Below are 18,027 nucleotides of genomic sequence, written 5' to 3' on the forward strand. Positions count from 1 at the left end.
TCTGCTTTTATAGAGCACTTGACAGAGGCAACATAAGGGAGGAGGGATCAATTCTGGCTCATGGTCCAGGAGATGCAGTCCATCATGTTGGGGAAGGCGGAGGCAGCAGTAGTACAAGACAGCTGCTTACGCTGGTACAGCATCAGAGTTCAGTACAGAGTGTGCGCTTGGCATAACCCACAAGCCCCTACCCCATCTGGCTGGGCTCCATGTCTCCAACATTCTATAGCCTCCTAACGCAGCATTCCCCCACCTGGGGGCCACCTATCTATTCCAACCCATGAATCTATGGGAGATGTTTGACCTTCAATCTGTAAGGTTGACCATTTTCATCATCACAAAACCATCATGTTTAATAATACCTCTGTCTTACAAATGAAGAAACTGAGGCACGGAAGAGTCCCACCATTTGCCCAGAGTCACCACAGCCTCTGCTTGTGGAACTGAAATCCCAACCGGTCAGTCTGGCTTGAAAATTTATGCCATCGATCTCTCTTCTGTAATAACAAGAATGCAAAGTCATTTGCATAATTTGGGTCATTTTAGACTCATAAATGCACAAGTTCCTACAAAAACTAAGTCATTTTCAATATTTAACTTAAAAAATGATTTGTCTTAAGAAGGGTCATCAAGCCGGGCGGGAGTGGCTGAGTGGCATGGACCACATGGCGACTATTACTGCTTGACGAAGTTCCAGCATTTTGATTCTGTGGGTCACAATTCTCCAGCACCTCTTACTTTCTTCTATAATGCCTTTCCTTTTGAGAAATTTTGTGCAGGCTTTGAAGGATGAAAATGTATACAATGGCAGCCTCTCTAAACAAAATAATTCTTTGGAAAAAACAAATCCCCACCACCATAGAGTCATATAGTGTGATAAGGCCACCTGTTCCCATACTCATTAACACCAAGCTGCTAGGAAGTTTCGATGAGTAGCATATGTTTAAATAAGGTACATTTGATAATCAATATTTATGAACTCTTAAAGTCTAGTCAGGTTCACAGTAATATTTGTCAAGTTTCGTCTTTGCTCACTTTTAAGTTTTAGCTATATGGACGAACTAAGCCATACCAGAACCCGCAATATTCTTTAATGGAATGTCTGATTCCCCCCAAGAAAGCCTTTTCCCCAAGGTCAGGCATTTGGGCAAGTCCCCATTCCATTAGGGCCTTGAAGAAAGTTCTGGACTTGTTGTAAAGAGAGACAAATTCTAATCTCTGGCAAGAGGAACTTGTGGCCCTTCCATTAACACATGACTGGTGCCCATTGTCAAGGTCCATGCTGGCTTCCTCAACCCCAATCTCAAGCTGCACCCCAGCTCAGATGCCTTCTGTCCACCATTTAATCGGATATGCAGCTGTAGAATATAAAAGGTATACTCTTTCTTCAGTAAACACACTGGCAGCCATCCCAATTCAGATTATGTCCGTCTTTTTTCTCTCCTCTCACGAACACACATATCCTCTTTGGGACCTGAACACCTCCCCATCCTCCCACCCCTGGCCGACGGTGGTCTCTGGCAGCAGAGGCCTTTAAATCTGGTACTTGGGAGGTAGAGGCAGGAGGATCACTGTGAGTTTGAGGCCAGCCTGATCTACAAAGCAAGTTCCAGGACAGCCAGAGCTACACAGAGACAGTCTGTCTAAAAAACCCAAAGGAAGAGGAGGAAGAGGAAGCATCAAGGTGGCAAGGACCACCATCTGAGAACAGCTTGTAAGCCTGAGGGTGACATTCATCAGCTTGTACTTTTAACTTCTTCCTCAAGTATTGCTGAGTTCCCCTCTGCCTGGACCAGATACTGAGCACAGTCACCACAAGGCTATTGTGGCCCTTCTTGTCAGAGACAGCAGTCCAACCCTCAGCAAGTACACCCAGGTGACAGACGGCAGATGCGGGCCAGTTTGCTGTGGCAAGACCAAAGTGGCATCTAACTCCAGGTTCAAGAGGAGTGACATTTAAGCTGAGGCACAGCATAGAAACATCAGACGATGAGGTCAGGGAAGTGGGGGGAATGTACAAAGGGCACATGGGGGTTGACTTGTGAAAGGATGGTTATTGTCTATATCCTTTAACCTTATCAAAAGCCATGCAGGTCAAAAAAATGTGGGTGGGGGTTTTAATTCCAGCCAAGTCCATTCCATCAGCTGGCATGCAGCATCCTCAAGACAGGTGACCTCTATTCCAACCTTTCTTATGGGAGCCAGAAACAGCATCTCTTTGCCTGGCCATCTCCTTAGGCTCTTCCTGAGAAAATGCATCATTCTTTCAGGTCCCCTTTTTGGTTCCTCCCCCGGTACATGTGTGGCCAACCTATAGGGCCTCAGAGGGGACCGTGTTAAGAGCCAAGCATCCCGGAACCCTGCACCAAATGTTTTCTGGGAAGTTCTCATGCGTTTCCAGAAGCCTTTAGACTCTCAGTTCTCGTTCCAGATGGTGACAAGTGGCTTTCTCTGCTGACCTGTCTCCGCTCCATGCCTAGTAAGAGAAGTTGATGAAGTTATTATTTTACCGTGTTGGGGAAAAGCAGGTGAGAAATCTGAGTCAAGCAAGAGCAGGTCTTTTCAAGCCTGGACCATAGGGCAAAGCACACTGTAAGTTTTTATGTAACTAATCTTCATAGCAACCCTACGAAACGAGTACTATGATCATCGCTAGTATGCAGCAAAGAATGTTGACATCCCAGAAAACTAAGTGACCTGCCTCGGGTCCCCAACTAGCCTATGGCAATGCTGCCCCAGTCTGATGAACAGTGTTCCTTCTGAGGTTCCCTAAATCCAACCTATGTGTGGTGGTCTATTTGATCTGGCTCCAAGCCCTGGTCTCCAGCATCATAGCCCACTATCCCTAGTAATCATGTGTGCCTCTGAGCATTTATTCATGTGTGTGCCTCCTCTGGGATGCCTTTCCCTGCATTCTCTGGTTGCTGGGTCCAGGCTGACCCTGTATGTCTCTGATGTGTGTGTGTGTGTTTTACACACATATGTACTCACATTTGTGTACATGGTATGGGCTACATGTTGTAGGTAGGTGCATTCACCTGAGTGCTATGAAGTGATCCATCTGTACACTGTGAAGATGTGTTGCTCTCATTGTTACTAAAGACTGGCCAAAGCTAGGCAGGTAGAGGTCAGGCAGGATTTAGGGACAAAAAGAGAGAGAGCGTGGGGAAGGAGGAGGGTGGAGTCACCAGCCAGACACAAAGGAAGGAGATAAAGATGTTGTGCTTGAAGTAGGTACCGCCACACAGTAGAGTGTAGATAAGAAATACGGGTTCCTTTAAGTTGAAAGAGTTAGTTAGTAGCAAGCCTAAGCTATCAGCTAAGCATTTACAATTAATAATAAGCCTCTGTGCTTATTATTATTGAGCAGCCAGATGGTAGGACAGAGCTAACTGGTGGGACACAGAAAGTCCACCTACACCTGAGTTTATAAGTGTGTGTGCTTGTGTAGGTACACACAGAAGCCAGAAAAGGACATTAAGTACCTATATTGTTCTCCCTTTTAGTCCCTGGTGTTACAGACATGCATGCCCGTGCCTAACAAGAGTTCTGGGGATTTGAACTCAAGTCCTCACACTTGCTCTGCACAGCCCCCAGGTTGAACCTTCAGAGCAGCCCACTGTGACATCATCCTGGACCACAGACTTTCACCTCTCCTGTTTCATACACGTGTTTCATTACAGAGTGACTCATAGGTACTTACCTCACTGTGTACTTGTCTCCCCATGGGATTAGGAGCTCCCTGAGGGCAGGGCCAGACAGTCTAGCTATGACAGCCTAGCAGGCTCTATGCCCAGTGTCACCTACACTCAGTCCCTCTCTAGCCCGAATTTCCTTCCTGTTTGCTTAAGCAGACCCTATGGGGACTGAAGTACCATGACCGTGGGGCACAGCAAATGAGATAGCCACGGTGTCACCTTCAAATAGTTTTCTGGAGCTCACTGAAGCAGGGGCTGCATCAGATGACTTAAGCAACTGAGATTTATGTGCATGTAACTCTGGAGGCTGAAGTCCGAGACTCAAGTGTCAGCAGGCTTGGTGTGTCCCAAGGTGACTCCCCTTGGCTGCTTGACAGCTGTCTCCTTCCTGGGTTTTCATATGGTCCTCCTATATGGAGTCTGGGTTCGAGCTCCCCCTTTTGATGGAGACTCTAATTTTTGGATTAATATCCAGCCCAATGACCTCCATAAGCATTACAACCCCAATGGAGTCAAGTAAACAGTAGGTACTTCTTGTCGGGCCCTATCCCCAGTACAGGCACATTTGAGGTCATGGAGATTCTGACTTCAGTATGTAATTTAAAACATCTGAATCCTATCTATAGCACATATCAGCTGCCTTCCTCCTTTGCCCCAACTCATGTGCACACTGGATTAGACTCATTAAAGGACAGATTGGGAATATTCAAAATACCAAGTCAAAATGTCCAGTAGCAGGTCTCCAGGTCTTCTTTTGACCCACGGAGCCCTTAGCAAATTCTGTCTGGCTTCCATATTCTAAGTGTTCCTCCCCCCCCACACACACACACACACTACAATCCAAGGCTGAACCATGGGAGAAGACTGGAAGGCATGGGATGTGGCTGTCTTCAGGAAGCCATGTCTTCACTGGTCAGGAAGGCTGGGCCAGTTCTCAGGCTCTACCAGAGCTCAGGCCTCTGGAGTTGCTTAGCAACCCCCAGGCCAGATGCTCCTAGCCACCCACAGAGCTCCTGAAAACTTCTCTTCACCCAAGCTCAGCCTTGGCACTTCCAGGAAAGGGAGGGGAATACCAAACAACTGATTATCCTCCTTCTAGTCTCAAAACTGGCAAATAAGGAAACCACTACTCTACTACAAGGAGCCGGGGAATGGTCCCCACACCCCCAACCCCACAGCTTCTCCTCTCCACAGTTCATCACGTCTGCAACGTCAAGGTCGCCCTCCCCAGTGAGGTAATCAAAACCCTCTGCCTATGCCCCAGTATCAGGCTCCAATTAATAGCAAGACCAGAATACTTGGGTTTTAAATCCCACCTGGAGAACTTTCTAGCCCTGTGACTTTGGACAGTTTCATTAGCTTCTGCTTATGTTAGGGTTTGGGTGACAAATGATCCCTCCGGGAGCGCATGTTTAAACAACTGGTCCTTAGTTGGTGGCTCTATTTCAGGAGGTTATAGAACTTTGGGGAGGTGGGGCCTAGCTGAAGGAAATATATCTCTCTTTATAGCCTAGCTCCATTTCCTGCCCTATCTCTGCTTCCCGGTATCCAGAGCTACGAGCAAACACCTTGGGGCTCCTCTCTTTACCATGCTTCCCCACCACAAGGAACCCGCCATCTCTTTAGTTTCTCTTTCCTGGGTAATTGGTCATAGTGACAAGAAAAGTTAGTAATATGCTATGCTTCAGATTTATAACCCATAAGATAGGGACAATAACAGCTTTCTCTTTATAGCATTATTACAGAAATTATTGGCCAGCCTCGACAGGTTCCTATGTTCCAGGGTAGAGGCATGTGGGTTAGAAATGTCAGGCAGAATAAAGATACAAAAGAGATACAGAGCTGTAGGATAGTAGCGGGAGGGCAACCCAGTATATACTGAATGGACCCATGTTTATTTTTTATGATCTTTAAATACCCCAAGCCACCAGAGGTGAAGAAAGCAAAAGATTCTTTTATCTTGAGAAAAGGAACAAACAAAGGGATTACCACCTTAATACCCAAAACACCAAGTAACCACGCCCTAGGTCAAGACGCCCTGTTAGTAGCCACACCTCAAGTTAAATCTGTCAATAGCCCTGAAGGAGCAAGACTAGGCCTGAACTCTCTGACCTTCAGTCAAGGTGGACCCGCTTGACTTCTGTGGGCTCCCACAATAAATGAAATGAGTTGATCTGTGTGAAGCATATAGAATAGTCTCTAGAACAATAACATTGTATGTAGACATTTGTTAACTTAGTCACACATGCTCCGTCCTACGATACATCCATCATAAGGTGACAAGTTTTCCTAAGGATGCATGGGAACAAGGCCTCTTTCCTGGCAAACACAGGTCTTGAAGGGCAAGGAGGGGCTCCCCATTGAAGTGGAGCAGCAGAGGGAGGGATGGGACAGAGGCACAGATTGACTGGAGTTTGAAAGGGTGTGTGATGTGTCTGAGGCACGACAGATGAGTGTTGCTGGAACCGGAAGTAGGAGGCTGGACCAAAGGAGCTGAGGTTGAAAGAGGAGGGAGACCAAATCTCAGAGAAACTGAAAACTCAACTGAAGGCCTAAGGGATGGACGGTACCACGCCACACTTGTCCTTAGAGTGGGGAGCCTCCGCTTGTCCTTGTTCGCCTGCCCTTGTTCTCAACAAGCACCGAGTCAGTGCTGGGACCCAGACGCAGGCAGTGGTGAGAGAGCTGACGTAGAAAACTCAAGGAAGGAGGAGACGGTGATCCTGGACTCTGGGTAGTCCCCGCTGAGCATGGGATGTGGCCGTGCTTTCCAGAAGGGAGGAGTACAGTTGGCTAAGGAAGGGAGATGTAAAGGAAGGTTGTTCCCGTCTGTGAGAAGGCACCGGAGCATGAACCCGTAGGCCCCTGGGAGACCTGCTGACGGCCTGCCCAACTGTAGTAAATGGCGCATCAGTGCCGAGGAGAACAGAGGAGGAGGTGACCAGAGATGGCAGCAGACCGAGGACTTGTATCACCATCTAGAATGCAATGGGCTGGGTAGAAAAACTGCTAGAGGGGGTAGGGTAGGGTTAGAGACCCTTTCGGGAAAGAGTCCTGATATGTCCTCTACCAGCAGAGAAAAGAGACAAAAACGTTGCTGGAAGAGGTTGGGGGAGGCTTGGTCATCATTGACAGTGAAAAGGACAAGCCAGCCATGATAGAAAGGGACGAAGGAAATGGACAACCTGGGGGAAAGGCAAGGTGGCCTGTGGACTACTTGAGTTGGCAGTGCCTGGAAGACAGGGATGTGCAGGCGGGACACAGGTACTCAAGTGGCCAGGAAAGACAGCAATTTGAAGGACATTGCCACTGACATAGGAAAAGGGTCACAAGAGGAGGCAAAAGAGTCAGAGACACCCCCACGCCCACTGTGAGGAGTCCCACAGAAACCCTAAGCTAAGCAACCACAATATATGTGCGGAGGGCTTAGAGCAGACCCGAGCAGGCTCCGCGGTTGTCGCTTCAGTCTCTCGATCCCCTTGGAGCCCTGCTTAGTTGATTCTGTGTGCGGTGTTTTCCTGAGGACATCCGCGCTTTTATAAACATTGCTTTCATTAAAGTCTCTCTCCATCATAAAGATGGAAAGATGGATAGATGGGAGGTAAGTAGGTAGCTGGGACAGGAAAAGACGCAATGGAAATGGGAACAAGATACCCAGAGGGGCAGGAGAAGAACCAGAAGTCAAGAGAAAAATGAACTACGTATCGAGTGGGCATTCCCTTCATTAAAAGGGAGGCTTTGGGTTTGCCACAAGAAGGTCAGTGATGACCTCAGTGAAAGTGGTTTCAGAATGTGAGGGAGTCGGTTGGTGATGTCAAGGATAAGGGGGAGATGGGGAAGTGAGATGTTAGTTTTTCCCTTATCGCCACCTAAAAGTCTGATTGACATACGGCCTTCTCCACAAGCTTTCCTCTGTGGCCCCTGGACGTTCACTGGGCTGTCTTCCTGTCTCAGCTCCCAGCCCCAGGTCCATCACTATATATACGCAATTGTAGAATTTTATACAGAATACAGTTACGTGTACACTGGGCTTGAGTCTCACCCATCTCCTCCACTTCCTGCAGAGAAAGCTTATCTCGTCTGATTTGGCCAGAGCAGGCTCTGGGATCCCTGCCAGCCCATTTGCCCCACAAGAATGAGAGTGTCTCTCCAGCTGCCACTCCTCTGAGGCCTCATAGATGGCCAGTCTCCATGGGAAAAGCACAGCACACCCTTCCAGCATCTTTGTTCCCTTGTCTAGAAAAAAAATGTAGGGTTATCCCATGCTCCTGTGACTCAATAGCCACAGACATACCTTCTCTCCTACTCTGGGCCTAGCTAAGGCCAAAGGCACCTGCTACAAGAACACCTGAGCTGTCCAGTCCCTTGCATTTCTGAAGGCGCCCAGCTGCTCCTGCCCAGCTGCCTAGGGTGTCACTACCTAGGCCTATCACTCGGGGTGAGTCAGTTCAGCCTTGACCACACAGGCACACACAGCACCAGCCAAGGAGGCATCACCCACACAGGGAAGAACTATTTATAACCAGCCACAAAGCTGACACCGTGGAGCACTTCCGGAGCTGCGCTGGCACGGTACTCGGCATCGACTCAGCCTCCCAACAACCGGAGAGGTTGTGCTTTTCTGATCCCAGCTTCTAAAACAGGAACCTGGAAAAGAGCTGGGCCTGAAATAATTCGATATCTTCAGATCCAAATATCTCCTCTTGGCAAAGTCATGAAGGAATGAGCCAGGAAGGGGAAGGCAACTAACAGTTTTGCTGGGGGGAGGAGGGGAGGCAGGAGCATTCTCTATGCAGGTCTCACAGCGAAAAGCACAACAGAGCGCTAGTTTATGGGTGGTCCTGCTGAACTCCAATGGGCTGCAGACTTCCCAAATTAGCGACAGAGCACTGGGCTGATGGTTTAAACTTAAGCATCCCTCTTCCATTGAATCTCCTTGATTATCGGCAACTCAAAGAGGCAGGCAATGTTACTCCTCTGTGCTGGTGATAAAAGTAAATCTGGGGCAGATCAAAATGTCCTAATTAAGGCTTGTCTGGAAGTGTAAGATCTGAGGGTCAGGAGTGACAAGCAGGTCAGAACTGGGGGAGGGTCTTGCGATGCTCCCATATCCGTTCTCACGGACTAAGGCTTGTGCTTGCCCTGGAGGGGAGAGGAGGGGGTGATGCTGCTGCCACCCACTCTGTGTCTTCCCTGCTTCACTCTGTCCTGGCTTGGTTCCCAAGCCAACCAGAGAATGACTGGGCTTCTTAGAAAATGAGTCAGTCGCCGTGCATGGAAAAGAAGCTGTTTGTCCTGTTTTCTGGGCCCAAGTAGAGGTCGCCCTTGCACAATCCTACAAGACTCCCAGGTAACACCAGGCTTAGAAAGTCTGTGACTTCTGAGACTTCAGACCTGTCGAATCTCCCTGGTCAGTTTTCATATTGATCATCTGCTTGGGTCCATCCTTCCAGGCTCAACCTGAAGAGACAATGCATGGCTGCTGGCTGAGATGGTCCAGCCTCACAGACTCCTCCAGCCAGAACTTCATTTTAACAAGACTGGATGGACAACAGCTAGCTCCCCCAGGACTTAACCATTATCTTAATTTATTCAGGATTCCCTAAAGAAGCCAGTGCCCCCAGACAACAGGAAGTAGTCTAGAGAACACAATGCCCATATTCCCAAGAGATGAGGTGGATAGATTTTGGTCACTTGGTAGGTTATGGATACTCATCATTGTTTAGGGGGGTTGGTTACAAATTGTTATTGGTCATGTTCAGAAAAAGAAACTGAACAAAGGAAATTAGATTCAGGGATCTCTTTCTGAAGAGAAAAGGGGGCATATAGTATAGAAGTGATGGAATAAAAGGGTAGATTGTTGAGTTTGCTTTTGAACAACCACTAGTCTCAAATATTTCACATCGGTATGGATTTTTGTATATTGATGCAAATTTAAGGTTATTTTTGTTACACTACATATACTTCTATTCTTGTTTGAGATACTATACCTAGCAGTTCATTTTAAAACAATTGATGTAAAGTTTTAGTCCTTGAAAGCTATTTAGGACAATAAGGAAATACAGGTTAGAGTCATCTATTAAAAATCAAACTTATAGTTATGCTAGGTATGTTTTCAAGGTCATACAAATATATTTTAGATAGGTAACTTTCAAATATTTCAAATACCTACAGAATATGGCATCTAAAATATTTTAATAACATAAGGCTTTTCATGATAGCAAGACACGCCTGCTCTTAGCAGCACCAATTTACTACAAAAAAAAAAGGATGATGGACAGCAAAGAACTTCCATATAAGTTTGCTTTCTTGTGGCAAAAGCTAGTCAGGGAAAAGAAACTTCCCTTGCCTCAATTGCTGACAGTATACTGTCCAAATTGGACAAGCAAGACACAAAAAAAGACAGTTGCTGAACTTGCCAGGACAAGGTAGGATAGTCCTTCAAAATTCCTGCTTTAGAGAGAAGTCTGTCAGATATTCTGTGTCTGTAGACCAAAGATAGATGCCCAACATTGCATAGGAACCTTGGGTGACTGTCCAGGCAGTCAGATGTCTCTGTTGTTTTGGAAGTGGTTTGCACTGTACTTCCTGCTTACTCAGGTAATGTATCCTTCTGGGGTCTTTGATAGAGTTGAAGACTAGGTAGCCATGGGTACAGTTTTCCTTAGTTTTTCCTTAGTCATGATAGAAAGTTAATTAGGTACAAAACTTTGGACTCACCAACTTCTCTCAAGCTTGGGACAGATTCCCTCCATTCTTTTCTCAGATAATATATATGCCTTTGAGGGAAAAAACGTTATCTAGCTCATGTCTCATAATCTCCGTGTAGGCTCTGTAGCCTGTTCCAAGTTGCCCAACAAGGAGCTGGCATGGTTCAGCCTTTCCTCAAGTCCTAAACCTAATCCTATCTGTGTCACTGACTCTGGGCTTTCATGGAGTCCTCTCAGGGGTTGTTGAATTTCCAGAAAGACATGTGGCTGGCTCCCAAGTTTTCAGAGAGGTTTCTTAGGGTCTCTCAGAAAATGACAGAAGCTGCAAATGGTTATAAACATTATCTCCTCCCCTAGTTCTTCATAAATTTGAGATATAAATTTAGCAAAGGCCAGGGAACACATCTTGAGAACCCACTGACAATCACAGAGTCTCCCAGACTCTTCAGTCCACCAGATTTGTACTTCAGAAGTGAAAATGTAGCAAGTCCACCCTGAGGACTTTAGCCCTAGACTCTCTCCTGGAGAAAGCAACAGGTAAAGCTCAGGTGTGGAAGCTTAATCAGATCACAGGACCACTGAAAAGAAGCAAGGTGATTTTCCTCCAGTCCCTGCCTTCATGGGCCACCTGGCTACAGTGTGAGCCCAACTGTTTTCCCTGGAAGAGACCACTGGCCACTGTACTCAGGGACCTCTACTGTCCCTTCCTTGGACCTTAGAAACCAGAGACATAATGACTTTATACTATTTTATATTTAATCAAACACTCAGTTTAACAAATATTAAGCCCCTCTGGCTTAAGAACCATCAGAGGATGCTTTCTGAGAGGCAGATGGGGGTGTCTTGCACCCACCCCAGGTGCAGGGACCAGAATTTCCCAGGGAGCTCCCAGGCAAATCTGTGCCAAGAAGGGCCAGCTCGATTTGGAGCCACAGCTGGGAACCACCAAACCTAAAATTAACCGCTAGAAATTAGCACCCAGCACCTACTTAGTACCAAGGAGAGTCACCACAGTGAACGTCACCACTAGCCAGCCAAGTGAATCTTCTTAGTTCTGTTGCAGTAAGCAGGCAGGGTCTTCTGAGTCTATGGTAGGAAACCTGTGCTCCTACAGGTTCTGCATCCTTGGGATGCAGAACAAGTCAGACCCTGCCTCGTCTTGGTGCCAGCATGAATGGAGATGGCTGGCACAAAGCTAACATGATGCTCTCTGAGAAGAGTAAATCAGGGCTCTAAGGGCTGGCAGAGTCCATGGTGATGTGATGAGACCCTGAGGAGGGACCATGGGAGGCATTTGAGAGAGGAGACACGACCTTTGAACTGGGTAATAATCCCAAGGCATTTCTGCCTACTATCTTACCATTTGTATATTTAGATTACATACCTACACCAGACCATCCATGTGATCCATATGTTCTGAGAGATAAAAAGGCTAAAGAAAAATACGTCACCCACTCTCAGGATGCTCTGTTTCTAACATCCTGACTCCTTGGGGGGTCTCGCATCTCCCTCTGGGCCCTGCAGTTCGACCCTTCTCTCCCTTCTTCCCCACTCTACCTCCAATGCATCAGCTTCCTAGGGTAAAATTGGGTGGCTCAGAGAGCCCTCAAAGCCAGGACTGTCTGATCAGCTAGGACGTGGAGACATTACAGAGTGAGCTAAGGAGGAGAGCCGCCTGGACCACACCCAGGTCATGAGTCACAGCCCCGGACCCCTGAGAAAGGGGGCTGATAAGAACCACTTCCCTGGGAAGTTGGGGAGGGAAGATGAGATAAGAGGAGAAAGTGCTTTGAGCACCTCAGAAGAAAGAAGCCACAAGCAGACCCAAGGTGTTATTACCCTCATTATGCCTCAATTAAAGGGACAGGCATCTGACTCCACCTCCACGAGGACTCATTAACTCCTGCAGCCCACACACGGCTGTATTTTAATGTGATTTCGTTTTTATTATTAACAGATAAGACCTTAAAATACTCAAAAATCATTCCGGCACGTAAAGACTCCCTTCCGGCTGGGTGGGGTCTCTTCCTTCCCACGGGGCCAAGAAAAGGGCCATGCAAGGGCAAGTGGGTTAGTGCTAACCCCAGGTCGTCTTTACAAAGATTTTGGAGCTACATCTTGACTCCTGAGTCCATTTTCCAAATCATCCTTCTCCTGCCCCCTTCACACCTTTCTTTCCTCGATCTCTCCCCCCCCCTCCATCATATCTGGCCCTCCGTGAGTGAGTGCTGGAAGAGTTGACTGGACATGCAGAGAAGAAAGACCAGTCAGACCCAGCACTTGCCCTCAAGCAGGTAGATGTGGGGCATTCATCCTTCACTGGCCTAGCTTTGAGAACTTCACTCTGTGCCAAGGCTGCGGGACAGCAGCATGAACGACACCCATTCCTGGCTGCAGGGACTGCACTCTTGCAGGTGGAGTGACCCTCAACCACCACAAAAGCCTGGCCCATCAGGACTTTCCATCTACCTAGAGTCTCCGAGCAATTTTAGGGAATTCAGTCAAAAACTATTTTAGAAAAATGTTTTCCGCTCCCCCATTAATGTATGAGCTGAAAAGCTGATGAAAACCTGGAACTTGGGGGGGGGGTCCCCCTCCTGGGGAAAGCCAGCCTGACATGGAAGGGAATATGAACAAAGTAGAACTAGAAGAAAACAGCACCTGAGACCCCTGACTCCAGCCAGAACTGAAGCCACCTGTTGCGCGTTGAGCCCGAAAAGGGCTCCATCAGCTCATGGGTTTGAAGGCTTGGTCCCCAGATGTTGAAGCTGCTTTGAGAAGTTGTGGAAGAAGGGAGAGTCCTGCTAGAAGAAGTGGCCCATTTGGGTTGGGCCTTGAGGTTTTACAGGCCAACCCCACTTCCTGTCTACTCTAGGCCTCCTGGCTTTGAAAGCTTCATCTTATTCGGACCGCCATGTCTACCTTATTGTGATGGGCTATAGTTCTGAAGCCATGGACTAAGATAAACCTTTGCTTCTTCAAGTTGCTTCTTGTCAGATATCTGATGACAGCAACAAAGTAACTAGCATATGCCATGCACTTGACCCTCGCGACTGTAAGACGCAGTGGGGTCACATTTATAAGCTTAAAACCAACGCAATCCTGACTCATCTGGGTCTGAACACTTCATGTCTCACTTGAGCTCCCTGGAACCCAGCAATCCGTGAGTGATTGGCTGAGACCACACACACACACACTCTTGATACCTGCCTTCTGCATGAGGTAATCTAGGCTCCATTGTGAAACTGGCTGAGGCTAGTCTCCAGCTGAGACGCATCTTCACGGAGCCCCTTTCCATCCCCACTGTGGCATCCTTCACTACCTAGTTTCCTCCCAAGAGTCCTCCCTCCATAAGTCCGTGACATAAAAACTCAACTCGGATTCTACTTACATTGTGAAAGTAGAAGTAGAAAGAATTAAAAAAAAAAAATCCAGGCCCAGGGTGATAGTGGACAATGGTGCTAGAGGCCATGGGGCATGAAGAGAACGCTATGCTAACACTGCACTCCTCAATACACACGGGTTGGGAGGTCCCTTAATCAGCCCTAGATATCCTATTCACCTTAGGATAAACAGACTAAAGCTTGCGCAAGGTCACGCACGCACGCTGGCACGGGGAATTGCACCCAGATCCACCCAGCCCAATGCCGCCACATCTCCTTCTCGCTCTGCAGCATATCCTGTATGAGCAGATGAACCCTGTAGAGCACTGTATGGGGTCCAGCCCTGGCAAATGTGCTGGTCGGGGGCTCGGAAAGGAGTTCGAGCCCAGCCTTTGCTTCTAAACGCCGCCACCTGAAAAGCTTAACTTCTCTGGGCCTGACTTTCTGATTCTGAAAAGCAGTAAGATTGGGGTGCTGCCTACCCTGCTACTGCAGTCTTGGGGTGCTTTGTGACATTTCTAGAACGTGTTCAATTTTATTTTGCCCATCTGCTTCTCCAGTCACCATGAGGGCCTGAGCCCCTGAGAACGCATACGTGGTCTGTTGGTTGATGCTTGCAGCTCCGGAGCAAGCATGCCGGAGATACTGGCTGAGCTGAATAACATGAATGGGGTGGGATTAAATTAATTTCAGTGTTACCGTGAGCCCCTCCTAAACTGGTCATCAATGGTTCCGCAGTAATACGTATTCCGCAAAGCCTGTTCTCCATGCAGCTTTCTCACCTTCCAACCTTCCCAGGAACCCCAAAAGGGCTAATGAGAGGAAAAGACTTCAGAATCGTAAAAGGAGAGGGAAATCCTTCTCAGCAGGGTCCCAAGTTCCTCTTCAGCTCATATGTAAGGATCTTCTGGACCACAGTTCACATTCACGAGATGGTCACCTCTCACCCTTGCTCCCTAGCTGGGCTGTGCCAGCAGCAGCCTTGTAGTGGCATTTCAGTTGTATTTTAATAAATAAAGACTGCCTGAAGATCTGAGAGTAAAACAGTCCCACTGGTCAGCCTTACAGACCAGGTAATAGTAACACACACCTTTAATCCCAGTAGCTATAGTGACACGCACCTTTAATCCCAGTAGCCATAATACTTGCCATAGAGATTGGGTGGTGCATGCCTTTGATCCCAGCCCTAAAGAGGAGCATAAGACAGAGCAAGACAGCTCTCAGAGGCAGGCTCATTCTGAGATTCCAGGAGGCAGAATCACCATTTCAGACTGAGGTCCAGGTAAGAGCCAGTGGCTGGCTGTTTTGCTTTTCGGATCTTCAGACTAAACCCCAGTGTCTGACCCTGGGTTTTTATTAATCGTGCCTCACAACCTCACATCACCAGTTACCTCACCAAGAAGCTTTATAGGCATCCAGACCCTGCTTCTTTCTCCTTCACTTCCTGTTGTTGAGCTTCCTGTCCTGTCCCCACATGGCCACATCTTTGCACCGCTGGCAAGCAAATTCAGTAACATCTCTGGCTTAGATACTTGGCTAAATCTAAAAGTTGCCCACGTGCTCAAGCTTCAAATGCTTGCTTCCCAAGTAGTGGTCCTATACTAAACGAACATACCCTTCTAGAAGGTGGAGTTCTGCTGATGGAAATACTTGGCTAAGGCCAAACCCTTGAAGACTATATATACCCAGTCCCTGGATCTTGGCACACTGCTTCCTTGTCAGCTAGGATGTGAACAGCCTCTGACACACACTCCCACTGTCACCCTTTGAGCGGACAAGCCATACCTTCCCACCATGATTGTTGTGGAATATTCCTTCACCCTGTGTGAAGAGGTGTCCCTGTGATTGGTTTAGTAAAGTGCTGAACGGCCATTAGCTAGGCAGGAAGAGGTTAGGTGGGACTTCTGAGGACAGAGAACTCTGGGAAGAAGAAACAGGAGTCAAGAGCAGGACATGAAGAGAGCAAGACATGCGGGAAGAGAGGAAAAAGCCACGAGCCATGTGGCAACGTGTAGATTAAAAGAAATGAGTTCATTTAAGTAATAAGAGCTAGTGGGACAAGCCTAAGCTACCGGCCGAGCTTCCATAGTTGATAATAAGTCTCCGTGTTGCTTCTTGTGAGCTGTCAACACAAAGAAATATCTTCCTACACATGATGTACAGAGACCCTCTGAAACCATGACCCAAAAGAAATCCTTCCTTCTTCAGCTATCGCAGCAATATGAGAGTAACTAATAAGGAATGCCTTAGGTGATGTCCAAAATCCTTATCATGACAGGAGTGGTTCCATGGGACCTCTGCATGACCTTAGCCACGCCCACAGCTCATCTTTCCACTCCATCTCATTTGTTCATTCTGCCCCTTTCCCTACTGGCTCACCACCACCACCCTGCACAGCCTATGCTCCTGCCACTAGGACTTCTTGGCTCTTGCTCAGGCCTAAAAGTCCATTCTTAGGCTATGTCTGGCCATTGCACTTCCTCTTGTGTCTCATTCCAGACTGATGTCACTCTTCTCCTTTGTCCTCAAGGGCTAGGTCCTTACCTATTCTTCTTGCCCTGCCTTCAACACTCCGTGACACCCAGGGCTTTTCTTACTTGTTCATCACCTGGTTTCTGCACAGATTCATCAGCATGTCTTGCCCACAGCTCTGTCCTCAAAGCCTGGAACCATGCATGGTCAATAGCGGAATCTAGGGATTAGATGAACGAAAGGGTAAACAAGAAAGGGGAAAAGCAAAGGAGTGTGTGGGCAGGCCCTATACTGCATCTTCACTGTGCCCATCCTGAAAAGTCTCCTCTCCTCTTCCGAGAGGGTCCCAGTTAGTCCCGGTGGATGCAAGAAGGCCTTTCCCAGTGTCTGGAACATCAGGCGACTCTCTGCTTCATGGAGCATGGGGTATCCCAAGATTTCAGTAAGCCTGGCTGCAGCCTGTGTCTATACTCTACAATCACTGACCCAATCCCATCTCATTGGTGGATGTGTGTGTGTGTGTGTGTGTGTGTGTGTGTGTGTGTGTGTGTGTGTGTGTGTAAATTTCTCCTCCTGCTTAACATAGCTTCTCAAGGCCTGGTACTATTTTACATTGAAATGAGAACTGATCCAGATAGGTATACCCCTGAAAATGATCTCAGCCTCATAGGGATTAACTCAGGGCAGAAGGTTTGGGACATGACATAGTATCAAATGAATGTAGCCTGAATTCCTTCCCTTTTGTGCCTTTATTGAATGCTACCAATATATAAGGCTCTGGGTTAGGTAGTACAAGAAAGGAAAAATAGCCATAAGCCCGAACCCTGCCTGCTAAGCATTTATGGTCCAGTTACAACATCAGTCTGAATCATAAGTAATCACCATATAAGACTATCAGCTAAGTGCTCGAGAGAGCCCCACCTCCAGAATTCCATTTCTTTCTATTGAACAATCCCAGGATCTGGCCCCGTGCCCACGAAGCACCTGGGGCTCAGTCCCCTTTATCTCACCAGGCAATATTCTGTTCCACAGTGTACCATCCATACTAACGCTCCCCTCTCCGTCTTCCTGTTGACTCTTCTCCAGGTGTGTGTGTGTGTGTGTGTGTGTGTGTGTGTGTGTGTGTGTCTGTTACAGTGAGCTTGCCCCAGACAAAGTGCATGTTGCTAAAGCCACTCCTGAGCCATATCTGCAGAATATGCTGTCCCCACACCTGGGAACTGTTTACGAGGCTTGAACTCACCAGTTTGCCCTAGCAAACCCATCCAGTTGGGCAATGCAGTCAAAAGGCCTGGGAGGAGAGAAATGCTGAGAGTCCAAGGGTCCCAGTGAGACAAAACTTGGCAGAAAAGGGCTCAGGAGCCTTTGGGTAAAGGCAAGGTGATTTAGATACACACACCTGGGGAGGGCAGGGGGTTGATGGGGGGGGGGGGGAGATGTCCCAGATACCACAAGAAAGCAGATGAGTTGGGAAAGAAGACGCTGTTGGACTGAGACCCGGGAGTTGCCGAAGTTTCTCAAATTCCACCACCCCCACCTTGAGTTGCTGAGATTATGAAATAATTCAGATTTATAATTATCTCTACTGAAGAACTGAAAAACCCCGAACCACCCCCCCCCTCCCCCAGCCCATCTATGGTGGCTTTTAAAGACCGCAGGTTGGACTTGCCACCACCCCATGAGCACTTTAGGGATCAGCGCACAGGCCCCCACAAAGCAGCTTCATGGATGTCAGCATGGAGAGGTTACTTCATCTATTAGCTG

General features: G+C 47.8%; 1 long non-coding RNA gene across 1 annotated transcript; it reads right to left on the minus strand.

Moving 5' to 3' along the window:
- Nucleotides 1-368: 368 nt before the first annotated feature.
- LOC126503378 (uncharacterized) lies at nucleotides 369-17,347 on the minus strand. The gene is made up of 3 exons (XR_007592276.1): nucleotides 17,274-17,347; nucleotides 16,389-16,483; nucleotides 369-2,476 (listed from the first exon to the last, which is right to left on the minus strand). It is a non-coding gene; the product is annotated as an uncharacterized lncRNA (long non-coding RNA).
- Nucleotides 17,348-18,027: the final 680 nt, after the last annotated feature.

Source organism: Alexandromys fortis, unplaced genomic scaffold (assembly GCF_014885135.2).
Source record: "Alexandromys fortis isolate MF-2015 unplaced genomic scaffold, M_Fortis_MF-2015_v1.1 scaffold_2_1_26212458, whole genome shotgun sequence".
Classification (NCBI taxonomy): Eukaryota; Metazoa; Chordata; class Mammalia; order Rodentia; family Cricetidae; genus Alexandromys; species Alexandromys fortis.